This window comes from Lissotriton vulgaris, unplaced genomic scaffold (genome assembly GCF_964263255.1).
Source record: "Lissotriton vulgaris unplaced genomic scaffold, aLisVul1.2 SCAFFOLD_1171, whole genome shotgun sequence".
In the NCBI taxonomy this organism is placed as follows: domain Eukaryota; kingdom Metazoa; phylum Chordata; class Amphibia; order Caudata; family Salamandridae; genus Lissotriton; species Lissotriton vulgaris.
This window is the reverse complement of record NW_028254854.1, coordinates 703,528-717,806: the sequence shown is the minus strand read 5'-3', so window position 1 is coordinate 717,806 and position 14,279 is coordinate 703,528.

Here is a 14,279-nt window from a genome sequence, read left to right as displayed (position 1 = left end):
ACTGCAATGATTCTCATTTGACTTATAAACACTGTTTGCCTTTTGACTTAAAAAATTCTTACCTAGTGTTTTTAGAACCAACGTTTTAGTAAAGGTAATTGGCCTTTGAAGACGGGAGCAGTTAATAAAAGGTAGTTAGTTAGTCTAATGTTTAAAATTATTTATCTCATATAGGTACTGTAAGTGGATCTCATAGTAAGTGATATCAGTTTTATAGGAAATGTTGAACATGAGTCATCAAAAAAGAGAATATGAATTTTTAAACATTGTGAAAATGTCATATTAGCTTTTCTTTGAAAACTTCAGGTAAACGGTAATTTCAGAGTTTAAATAGAGAAAATTCAAAATATATTCATATATCTGACACTATTTGGCCGTAAGGAAAGCTCAAGGTATGAGTAATAAGTCATAACTTAACACAAGGAGGAAAATGAAAACGTTGAGAATTATTTCAGATGTTCTTAGATCTTTTTTCATAGAAAGTCGATGAAATGGAAGTTTTAGAGAACAGCAGAGTATTTTCCTACAAAAAGGACCTTCACTATCTACTATTTGGCCTCAAGGAAAAGTAAGTGAATCAAAGATTAGTGTACATATATGATTTGTAAGTTTATATGTTTTTTTTTAAACACAATCTTTTAGATTGTGGTTTTTTTTCCCGCTTTTATATGATGAAGAGTTTGAACTCACTGTTTTAAGTGAAATTCAATATATTCTGAGAACAGCAAAAATAAACTATGTAACATGTTGTATAAGTTATTCTATAGTTTGCATTGTGTAATTTATATTGTATTCCCATGGTCTCACACTCATTTTCCTTTATCCACCCTTATTCAGCTCTCTTTACTCACTTACACTGCCTTTCTTTCACTTTGTTTCTTCGCTGTTCCTTTACTCCACTTCTTTCACAACTCCTCAATCCAATTTCAACTGTCTGCATTTCCTCTCTCCCTTGCACCACTTTTCAGCGTTCTCACATTCTCTCAGTACCACTGCTTTAGTTCTCTTCCCCTCTCATTCCGTCTTTTGCTCCTTTACTCTTTTTCCTTTCTTCACTCATTGTACTGCACTTCACTCAGTCCTTCTCTTTGTCTTTCTGTGTACTTACTTCCTCACTCCTTTTTCCTCTATCGTTCTATATTAACCTCATTCCTTTCATCCCTTCACTCTGTGACTCCCCTTCACTCACTCTCAGTCATCTTCCATTCCTCTTTCTTGTAAATGGATCCTCATTTAGACTCCTTTCCCTTTCACTCATTTTCCTTTTACTTACTTCTCTTCTCTGATTTCGTTTTGGTATCTCACATTCTTTTAGTATCTTACCTTCAGTAATTTGTTCTCCTTCTATTTCTTTTTCCCTCTTTTTTGTCTTTCTACATTACTTTATTTACGTGTCTGTATCCTTCACTTATTTTCTAGTACACTTTTTTTGATTTTTTACCTCTTGACCTGTTTCTTCTATTTTAAAATATATATTTTACTAATTATAACTTTTTTTTCTTTTGTCTTTCACAGATATAAAGTGTAGTTTAAACATGCAATTAAGTTTTCATTAATTATATGGTAAGTGTGACTAAAAAATGTGGTTTGTCATCACCCGTTGCTTTAACCTCACTACTTTTCTCACACCCTACCTCACCCCTGTTTCCTTAATCTGCTTCCCTCACTTATTCTTATCCTCCATGTTTAATTCCCCTTTCCTTACTTTCCTAACACATTCAACTTCTTTCCATCTTCCTGCTCACCCACACTCCCTCACTTTCCTTTCTTTTCTGGTTCACTCAGTCCCTTTCTATCCTTCCTTACTTTACTCTCTCTGTTCTTTCTCTCTGTCACTCCCCATATCATACCCTTATTCACTTTTATCCACCCTCTTTCACTTCTCTTTACTTACACTCACTGCTCTTTTCTTTCCCTCAGTTACAGCTGTTCCTTTTCTCTGGTTCCGTCACTACCCGTCATTCCCCATCCTTTACTTTCCTTCCTTTTACTTTCATCACCCATTCACATTCTCCCAGATCCTCTGCTTTAGTCTTCTTCCTCTTTCTTCTCTTCTTTTGCTCCCTTATTCATTTTCCTTTTCTCAGTTACTTCCACTTATACCTTTTCTCTGTTTTACTATCTTTTACACAGTCCCTCTGTGTTCTTCCTTCTAGCTCTCTTTCTCTTTACACCACTATCTCTGTCCCCTTTGCTCATGCTCACTCCTTCATTATTTTTTTGTCTTTATTTTTTTGGGTACGCTCCCGGGATGCGCCCCGGTACGCGCACTGGGGCGCGCACCGGGAGCGCTCCAGGGTGAGACATAAAAAAAAAAGAATATACATTTCACACCAGTTATAGTTAGGAATTAGCATTTAAAAAACCTATGAAATTCACTGAAAAAAACATAGGTTTCACACTAGTTATAGTTAGGAATTAGCATTTAAAAAACCTATGAAATGCACTGAAAAAACCATAGGTTTCACACCAGTTAAAGTTAGAAATTAGCATTTAAAAAACCTATGAAATTCACTGAAAAAACCATAGGTTTCACACCAGTTATAGTTTGGAATTTTCATTTAAAAAACCTATTAAATTCACTGAAAAAAAACATAGGTTTCACACCAGTTATAGTTAGGAATTAGCATTTAAAAAACCTATTAAATTCACTGAAAAAACCATAGGTTTCACACCAGTTATAGTTAGGGATTAGCATTTAAAAAACCTTTTAAATTCACTGGAAAAACCATAGGTTTCACACCAGTTTTAGTTAGCTGGAAATTTTACTGACATAAAACCATTGAAATTCCACGTTATAGTTAGTTGGACTCACTATAACTTGCGCGCCTGCAATGCACTGCTGATGACGTCACATATTACATCACTCATGACATGGTCAGTGACATCACTCATGACATCACTGATGACACCATCCTTGTGACAGAGTGAAAGACCTCCTTTCACTGTAAAGTCAAGTCAAGTCAAGTTTGAATTTGTATAGCGCACTACTCACCCAGAGGGTCTCAAGGCGCTTGAGGGAGGGGGGAGCTTTACTTACTAAATATCCAAGTTTTTAGTTGTTTTCTGAAGGAGAGGTGGTTTTGTGTAAGGCGGAGGTGGGTGGGGAGAGAATTCCAGGTCTTGGCCGCTAAGTAGGAGAAGGATTTTCCCCCCATGGTGGATCTTTGGATGCGTGGGATTGCAGCGAGGGCTTGATTGGACGATCGAAGTTGGCGGATGGGGGTGTAAAAGGACAGGCGCGTTTTGAGGTATTCGGGTCCTAGGTCGTAGAGGGCTTTGTGTGCGTGGTTGAGAAGGCGGAATGTTATTCTCTTGTTGAGGGGGAGCAAGTGGAGGTCTTTCAGGTGACCTGAGATGTGAGCTTGGCAGGGAATGTCAAGGATGAGTCTGGCTGAGGCGTTTTGGATGTGTTGGAGTTTTTTCTGTAGTTTGGCTGTGGTTCCGGCGTAAAGGGTGTTTCCGTAGTCTAGTCGACTTGTGACCAGTGCATGGGTGACTGTTTTTCTTGTTTCGGTGGGGATCCAATGGAAGATTTTCTTGAGCATGTGTAGGATGTTGAAGCATGATCATGAGACGGCGTTGACTTGTCTGGTCATCGTGAGGGAGGAGTCCAGAATGAAGCCCAGGTTACGAGCGTGGTCCGTTGGTATGGGTGTGGTTTCCAGGGCCATTGGCCACCATGAGTCGTCCCAGGCGGAGGGGGATGATCCTAAGATGAGGACTTCCGTTTTGTCTGAGTTCAGTTTTAGACGGCTGTTCTTCATCCACTCGGCTACTTCTTTCATCCCTTTGTGTAGGTTGGTTTTGCTGGTTTTTGGGTCTTTGGTGAGGGAGTGGATCAGCTGGGTGTCGTCTGCGTAGGAGATAATGTTGAGGGTGTGTTGGCGCGCAATGGATGCGAGGGGACTCATGTATACGTTGAAGAGGGTGGGACTGAGTGAAGATCCTTGGGGTACGCCGCAGATGACTTCGGCGGCCTCTGATCTGAAAGGGGGGAGGCAGACTCTCTGGGTTCTTCCGGCGAGGAACAAGATGATCCAGTCCAATGCTTTTCCTTGTATTCCGACGTTGCTGAGGCGTTGTATAAGGGTGCTATGACAGACTGTGTCGAAGGCGGCGGAGAGGTCAAGTAGGATGAGGGCAGCTGTTTCTCCATTGTCCAGTAGGGTTCGAATGTCGTCTGTTGCTGCGATGAGGGCGGTCTCGGTGCTGTGTTTGGCTCGGAAGCCGGACTGTGAAGGGTCGAGGGATTTGTTGGATTCGAGGAAGGCGGCGAGTTGGCTGTTGACGGCTTTCTCAATGACTTTGGCAGGGAATGGGAGGAGCGAAATGGGGCTGTAGTTCTTAAGTTCAGTGGGGTCTGCTGTAGGTTTGTTCAAGAGGGTGCTGAGTTCGGCATGTTTCCAGCTTTCCGGGAAGGTAGCGGAGTTGAGGGAGCAGTTGATGACGTCCCGGAGATGGGGTGCGATAATGGAGTCTGCTTTGTTGAAAATGTGGTGGGGACATGGGTCGGTTGGTGATCCTGAGTGAATGGTGTTCATCAGGCGGATGGTGTCTTCAGTGGTGATTGGGTTCCAGGCGCAAAGGTTGTTGGAGGGGGGTTCAAGTTCGGAGGTGGGTGGGGTGGACTGGTCTCCAAAGCTGTTATGTATGTCAGCGATTTTGTTGTGGAAAAACAAGGCTAGAGAGTCACAGAGGTCTTGGGAGGGAGTGATGTTGTTGGTTCCGGCGGTGGGGTTGGTAAACTCTTTGACGATGTTGAATAGTTCTTTGCTGTTTTGGGCGTTATTGTCGAGTCGATCCTTGAATGATGATTTCTTGGTGGATCGGATCAGTTGGTGGTGTTTGCAGGTGGCATTCTTGAGGGTGGCCAGGTTGTCAGTGGTTGGGTTTTTTCGCCAGGCTTTCTCGAGGGTGCGGCAGATCTTCTTGGGTTTCTTAAGGTCATCATTAAACCAGGGGGCTTTTTTGCTGCCTTGCTTGATTTGATGGTTTTTCAAAGGTGCTAATTCGTCGGCGCTGTGGGTGATCCATTGTGTGAGGTTGGTGGCTGCTTGGTTTGGGTCCGATGATTTTGCGGGGGGTTTTGGTGAAGTGATGTGAAGAGCTGGTCGGTGGTAATTTTGTTCCAGTTTCTTCGTGGAATTGGTTGTGGGTGGTTGTGGGTCGTAGTCTTTTTGAAGTTGAAGTGAACGCAGCTGTGGTCCGTCCAATCGAGAGCTGTGGTGTGATTAAAGGAGATGTGCTTGCTGGAGGTGAAGATTGGGTCGAGCGTGTGGGTGGGGGTGTCAACAAGTTGTTTGAGTCCGAGATTGGCGAGGTTGTCCAAGAGGGTGGTGGTGTTGCTGTTGCTGTTGTTGTTCTTTTCCAGGTGGAAGTTGAGGTCTCCCAGTAGAATATAGTCCTCAGAAGGGAGGGCGTGAGGGCTGATGAAGTCAGTGATGTCTTCGCTGAATTGTGTGCGGGGTCCGGGTGGTCTATAGATGAGGGTGCCTCTGAGAGTGGTCTTAGGGTTGGTGTGGATCTGGAAGTGAAGGTGTTTGGCGGTTGTGAGGATGTCATCGGAGCTGGTTGTGATGTGGATGGTGTTCTTGTGAACGATGGCGATTCCTCCTCCTATTTGCTTGATGCGGTCCTTTCGGATGATTTTGTAGCCGTCCGGGATGGCTATGGCGATGTCGGGCGTTGATAAGGTGTTCATCCAGGTTTCTGTAAGAAAGGCGAAGTCCGGCGATGTGGTGTCGAGTAGGTTCCAAAGTTCAATGCGTGTCTGTGGACCGAGCGGGTGTTGAGCAGGATGCATTTCAGGTGGTTAGTGTTGGAGCTCTGTTTGGAGTATATGGATTTGCTGTGGGTCTTAATGCAGTTGAACTTGCAGGAGTGGCAGGTGAAGGATCCATGGGTCTGTCCTGGAGCGGCTTGGTAGCAGTTGGGGAGTCGGCCGGGGTTAAGTGCTGAGAGGGTGGCGGCGTTGTACGTTATGCGGGCGGAGTGGAGTTTGCGGGGACCAGGAGGTATGGCAATGGGCGCGGGCCAATCAGAGCGCTACAATACCAGGTGGATGAGCAGGGAGCAGCGAGGGGAGCGATCGCTTCTGAGAAGCTCAGGACGGTCACAGTGCAATTGCTGGAAGGGTAGAGCCTACACTCTCTGTGGGAGGGAGGAGCAGCTGGGAGGCGGGAGCGGGGTGAAGAGCCGGGCTGGGAGGCACAACAACAAACAACAAAATGGCAGCAAGCCAAAAGCGAAACAGGATGAGATTGGGGCACGACCTTAATTAAGCGCTATGAACTGGGCAGCACAGTCAGGCAACAATTATCAGAGCAGGCAAAGCGAGTGGCACAGTAAATAACAATGGCACAGTAAATAACAAAGCACGGTCTAATAGTAAAGCGCTACGATAACTTAATATTCAGCAGTACGAGCAAGTCTGGCAATAAGCGCTACGATGACAAAAAATTCTAGCAGCGCGAGCAATGCGTGCAATGCCTGGCAATCAGAGCGCTACGATACCAGGTGGATGAGCAGGGAGCAGCGAGTTGAGCGACCGCTTCTGAGAAGCCCTTGAAACACATATTCAAAAATAGTAACTAACATTTTCAAAAACAAGAGATACCCATACCAGTTACAACAACCAATTCAGTAATACCACCATCTAATACACATCCACTCATTCACCAACAGTTCTATATAGTCACTTATACATATATCCACTCATTATATGTAGTGATAGACCTATACATCCTGTTACACAGCGACAGTCATCCAAAAGTTACTCACACACATATTCACACATGCAAATAAACTATTGAACATCCATTTATTTGCATATACAGCTATACACACACTACCACTTTACTTCTAAGGAAACTTACACATACTTACTCTCTTAAACAATCACTTATGGAAACACATACTTATTTAAACAGGAACTCTTACAATCTCTCACTCTCACATATACTCACTTATATATATCAATACTCACATATACTAGATTAAAACATATGTCGTTACTGATAAAGACAAGAGTGAGACAGTCGTTTACTCACTAACACACACATATACACACTCATCCACCCATACAGTCCTGCACATATGCTGTCTTCAAAACACATACAAACAGTGACTCAGTCATTGATGCATCTATGTGCTAAGTAATACCCCCACCAAACCATACACTGAAAGGAGGTCTGTCACTCTGTCACAAGGATGGTGTCATCAGTGATGTCATGAGTGATGTCACTGACCATGTCATGAGTGATGTAATATGTGACGTCATCAGCAGTGCATTGCACGAGCAAGTTATAGTGAGTCCAACTAACTATAACGTGGAATTTCAATGGTTTATGACAGTAAAATTTCCAGTTAACTATAACTGGTGTGAAACCTATGGTTTTTTCAGTGAATTTAATAGGTTTTTTAAATGCTAATTCCTAACTATAACTGGTGTGAAACCTATGGTTTTTTCAGTGAATTTCTTAGGTTTTTTAAATGCTAATTCCTAACTTTATAAGTAAGACTGTTAGCGCTCTAGTTGTTCTTTAGAACACTCTGGTACATTCTGTCAGTGGGCTATAGTTGCGCTATATCTGGCTGATATTTGGGCTACATTTGTATTTTTTTGTCTCTGGTGGCCATCTTTGGGCTACATTGGGCTACATTGGGCTACATTGGGCTACATTTGGGCTACATTTGGGCTCTAACATATGTATAGCCCAATATATATTTTTTCAAAGTTAATTTTCTTAAAAACCACTGGAGCATATATCATGAGACATAGCAAAGGCACATCGGGCTACCAGTCCCTACAATTTTTCCCAATTTTTTTGTTGTATATTTTTTTTTTGGTTTGCCCTGGAGCACTTCCGGTGCACGCCCCGGTGAGCGCCCCGGAAAGCGTAGTATTTTGAAACGCCCCAGTGCACGAACCGGGAAGCGTCCCGTTAGCACCAATGTCGTGAACGAAAACATGATCGTGACCTATCGCGTAGCCGCGTCCGCGTGATACGCACGGCGTAAACGCACCTGGAAGCATTCGACGCGCTTACGCGACGCGCCCCTGGTCGCGCCCCGGGACGCGCCCCGGGGCGCGTTGCATAAGCGCGTCGGGTCATGTTACCTGAAAATAACACTTTTGATTGGTTCATAACAGTTTTGGTTTCATAATGATGAAACCCCTGGTCATGTTACCTGAAAATAACACTTTTCATTGGTTCAGGATCTTTTTTTTTTCCAAATGATGAAAGCCCCCACCTTTTTTCCTTATTCTACCTTTGTGCTTTGAGAGAGGTAGACTTGCAGTTATATCAGTTGAAAATGGCTACATTAGCTGCAGCTGCTGGATCTTCTGGACCACCACCACCACCACCACCACAAGGACCTCCACAACTTCACAGTGGTGGAGATCAAGAACAGGAGGAGGATGAGGAGGAGGAGGAGAGTAGATTCGTCCGAGAGGACAATATTACCTACAAACCTAAAGAGCACATCATCTGGCAATTTTTTTCAATCCCCAACGACAACAAAAAAGTAAATGCACCTAAGGCAACCTGCTTAATCTGTCATCAGGAGCTGTCAAGGGGGAATCCCAACAAAAAATACTCCTTTGGCAACCACACGATGATCAGACATATGCTTCGAAAGCATCCAAATAACTATGCTAGGGCAGAGGTCAGGGAACTGGCAAGAAACCCTGTCCAATCTTCTGCCAGCACCTCCCAAACTAATGTTTCCACCCCATCGGGACCAGAAGTTAGGGAGATATGCTCCACCATACAAACCAAATTTTCCAATTTTAAAATGGTTTGTATTTTTTGTGGACAAACAATATGCTATGGAGAGCAATGCTTTTTTTTTTGCTCCTGTTGAGCCCTTTAGAATTCCCTGTTTTTTGTTTCTCCCCTTAAAAAATACAAAAAAAACCCAAAAAATTCAGAAAAGCCAAAAAAAGAAAAAAATGACATCACTGATGATATCATCCAGTGAATGTGGTTTGGTTTGTTATTTAAATATGTATTATATATATAGCAATCTGCATTGAAAAATGAGTGGATATATAAATATCTGATTGGAGGATTTAGTAGCAGTGTGATTGACTGTTTACTTGACTAATTTATAGTATGTCACTAAATATATTGGATAGTGACTAAACTGTGTAAATATCTGTATTACTTTCTCAGTTGTTCTGTAAACTGCTGCACCAGTTAGTTACTAGCTATGTGAAAGTCTATATTAGTTATTGATTAGTTAACAGAGTACTTGTATGGAAGAGCAAATGTGTGTGTGGTTCGATGAGGGGTGTTAAACTGCCCAAAGATGTGTGAATAGTTGATTCAGTAGGTATATGGGTTAAGACTATATGTTTAAACAGTTGTTTGGATGACTGAATATCTTTATGAGTGTGGTGATGAGCAAATATATCTCTCAATGGTTCATGAACAACAAACTAGAAAAATTAAAGGCAATGTATGTTACATTTTTTGTATATAAATAATTATACATAAAACTCAGTGATTGTATGAGTGACTGTATGAATATTTGTATACTTGTTTTAGTGATTTTATAACACACTAAGTATGAGTTACTATCTATATAATTACATGAAGTGGTGTTTGTAGAAGTTTGTAGTTGAATATATGTAAGTATGATCAATTGTTTGCATACATGAGTAGGATGACTGCATAAGTGAATGGGATGTGTGCTGGTGTGTAATGTCAACATAGGTGTATAAGTATATTTGATAGTGTTCTATTGATCATTGACATCATGTGTGAGTGAATCTATAGGTAAGTGATTAGATGTGTGTAGATCTAGGAAACACTGAGTGGGTTTTTAGTTACTTGTATTGGTGTGTCAATGGAATCAAATATGGTACTCTTTATTTTACAGTGAGTGATGAAAGGTCATACTAGTGTATGATGAGGTGTATCTGATTGTCACATGGATGATGTCATCAGTGATGCCATTTGAGATGTCATCAGTGATGTCATCTCTGATGTCACTGACCATGTCGTGAATGATGTAATATGTGACATCATCAGCAGTGGATTGTGGGAGCAAGAGTTACAGTTAGTACAACTAACTATAACAGAGGGATTTCAATTGTTTAGTATGAGTGAAATGTCCAGCTAACTACAACACCCCTTAAACCTATGTTTTTTTCAGTGAATTTCTAAGGTTTTTGAAATGATAATTCCTAACTATAACATGTCTGAAACCTGTTTTTTAGTGAATTTCAAAGGTTTTGTAAATGCTAATTCCTAATTATAATGTTCATTAAGCATACCTGTTTTTTTCTATCTTTTTTAATTATCCACCCATTCTCCTACATAGTGAAAACTGCAAGTATTACCACTCTTCAATTGATTCCTTCCTCTAACAAAATCACCACAAACCAGAACCACAACTAAAGTTAATAATATACAAACTAAGCGTTCCCTTACAAATATACAAAAAAACACAACTTCCCCATGTTTTGAACAACAAGCAAAATCTACAATGCTACCTAAAAAAAACAGGCGATGGTTCTACTTACCACTAACAAATGAACATCAAAATTTAAGTAGTGTAAGGACGTCAACTATGTACTGTGTGAATTACATCCAACTAACACCCAAAGACGAATATGTAATAAAGGTAGTAATTATGCACTTCCGACAACTAACAAATTCACAACATTCAGTCCCATCACAAATACAACCACCCATCCTGACCCCTCCCCCTATACTACCTCAGAGGCAGCGGAAAACAGGACAACAAACCTTCCCAAAATAATATATCCCCTCAACAGCACACTAGCTGAATGTTCAGAGATGTGGCAACCAACTCTGCATAAGGGAGGGAACTCACACATCAACAATAATGTACACAATGCCAAGACTACCATTGATATGCTATACACAACTCACTATAGAAACCAAAAACTTTTCCGTGTGTAGATATACTATTGAAACGTGTAGTGTACTGCACAGTGGACGCAACCATATTATCTCACACACTGGGGAATATCTCGGTCATGTAACTATGTTGTCCCCCCGCCCTTGGAGCAGAAGCGGAGTGGACTGGTGTAAGAGTATAAATTATTAGGCTACGCCTTCGGCGTGGTTTACTTGTGCAAAGAGAAAGGACTCTGCCACAGTGAAGGTTATCACCTTACCACGTGGCTGCCGCCATGACCGCGTGCCTCCTCGATACAGACCCACTGCGAACTCAGCGCCACAGCACCACAGACTTATGTTTCTATTGACTACTGCCTTCAATCTACACTGCGGACAGCAGGCTTTACAACTTGAATTCAAGTTTGGATCTTCACACAGACAGCATTGCATTTAGCCTTGATTTATTTAAGGCAGAGACAATTGTACTCTATGTCTTCAGATTTTGTTAAAGGGTGTGACAAAAAGCATTGCTCGATGTCTGTCCTGACTACTGTCTTCGATCAACGCTGTGGACAGCAGGGTTTACAACTTGAATTCAGATTTGGATTTACACTACGGACAGCATTGAATTTAGCCTTGATTTATTTAAGGCAGAGACAATTGTACTCTATGTCTTCTGATTTTGTTAAAGGATGTGACAAAAAGCATTTCTCAATGTCTGTCCTGACTACTGTCTTCGATCTATGCTGCGGACAGCAGGATTCACAACGTGAATTCTGCTTTGCATCTACACTACAGACAGTAGTGAATTCAGCCTATATGTATTTAATTCAGTTAAAGGATACAACAAAAATAATTTCTTGATGTCTGGCAGACTACTGCCTTCGATCTACATTGTGACGGCTCACTATTCAGGGGGAATGGCAATTGCACATAACGCATTCTAGTAAAAAAGAGACATTGTACCAGTGCAACCCACCCAAACCATTAATCATCGTAGGGTGCGCACACGCTGAGTTCTTGAGGTACCACTAACTCACTGCACCACACGTCATCTCCCTATGGCCTTATTAAGGCAGAATTCACTAGCCAAAAAACATTGCTCCCAGTGCGGCGTGCCCAGACCACGCATCATCCCAGGTTATGGATACGCTCAGTGCTAAAGGTACTACAAACTCAGTGCACCATAATTCATCGCCACGTGGCTATATTCAGGCAGAATTCAACAGACAAAAGACATTGGTCCGAATGCAGCCCCCCTGGACCACTCATTATCGCAGGGTACGTCCATGCTGAAGGCCAAAGATACTACTAACACAGTGCATCATAAATCATCGCAAAGAAGAGTGAACAGTTTTATGTCAGCAATGAGGCATACTATCACTTTTAAATGGAATTGATGCAGAATTCAATCAACAAAAGACATTACTCCAATTACTGTGCCTCCCCCGATCACGCATCATCGCAGGGTACGTACACGCTACTCGCCAAAGGTACTACTAACTCAGTGCACCAAAAAGTATCGCCACATGTCCTTATTAAGGCAGAATTCACAAGACAAAAAACATTGCTATCAGTACGGCTTGCCCGGACCACGCATCATCACAGGCTCCGCAGAACCTTGTTGTTTCAGGTGCCACTAACTCAATGCACCACTTATCATCACTGACTGCACACACGCTAATTTATCAATACTGTGCAGCTCTACTCAACGCCACACGTGCTAACCTCTGCCTCCTCCCTACACTGCGGTCATCAGAGCTCACAATTAAATAGACTGTTGATTCATTATTTGCAGACTACAATACCAAACTAAGTATAACATCTATCAAACCTATACAATATCCCTTTAGTATGCTTCCTTCAAGAACTTCTTTTATATCAGTTATAGATTTAGTTGAATTATAAAATTCACGCTGCAAATGTAAAGGCACACTCAATGACAGTCTACACTGCGGACAGCACAGGTCACAATTTGAACTATAATGTCCCTGAAACATACATATTTCGACAAAGTATTCCATACATTTTTCATCTTTTATTTCAATCGTGATTACAGATGATGCAGTCTAATAGGCAACAGACAATGCTTCCGGTGCAGACCGCTCGGACCACGCATCATTGCAGGGTGTGCACATGCTGAGCACCAGATGTGCCACTAAATCAGTGCACCATAAATAATGGCCACGAGGCCTTATTGAGGAAAAATTCAGTAGTCAAAAGACATTCTTACCAGTGCGGTCTGCCTCGACCACGTATCATCGCAGGCTCCACACAAACCGACCCTACCTTAGTGCACCACAACTCATGAACCCTTTACAATAGAATCTTCTGTTGATTATTTCACATATATTGCTCCTACCTTTGTACAACAGACGTCATAAACCGTTTATGATGGAATATATGTGTATGGTATCATGATTACTATTCTACTTGTTACCAACAGCGACGTAATAAAATGGAGTTGAGCGCATGTGCGCATACCCACTTCCACTATCTATCTGTGTCTGTGATTTATTATGTTTGTAAAATGCACAATATATTGTGGTGTAAACAGCGTATATAACCATCTTACCTCTGCCAGTAACAAAAACTTTGATTATATAACGTTTTCTCGCTCATTCTACAATACTGCAAGCAAAGTGTACAATATATGTATAAGTGTGTGCTATTGCTTGATTTTTTTTTGCGCATTTATATAGCGCAAAGTCGACCCAAAACTATATCAGCAATTTACATGATCACCGTATTTACAGTACATTTTCAGGCAGACGTAGATTACATCATTTCTCTACAAAAACAGGATGTGGACGCGACTCCGAGGTTCGAACACTGATTTCCAGCATCAAGTTCGACAGTATACCCGAATGATCACATATGTATATATATTAGCTGCCCTTCATCTGGCAAAAACTGCAACCTAAAGCTTTCATAGCCCTGTATTACTACAGCTACAATACTCCACTGAACATATAACAATTATATTTGCAAAAAAGCGTCATGTCCACCGTGTGGGCAACTATGGATGAAATTAGGGTCAGTGATCACCCGTACCTTCTATGTTGGTCATGTTGTGGGACTTTACAGACATAATTACACATTTACCTTTAAGACCTGGTTGACGGCAGCACTACAACACAGACACCTGAATCGGTTGATTTCTCATGCAGCTCACAACGGAGCTCTGGAGTCATCGTTCACAGCCTCGCGCAGCACTGGCATACGTCAGGCCAGCTCACTCCGCTTATGCTTCCAGGAAAATACAACAACAATAGAAGCACCAGATTTCCATTGTAGTGACTTGCTACACTTTTTGGCACAACTGATGAATGCTTGCTTTTTAACACGCACCATTTTTCTCATACCAGACGGAAGCTTCCCTTCTAAGAACGAGAGCAA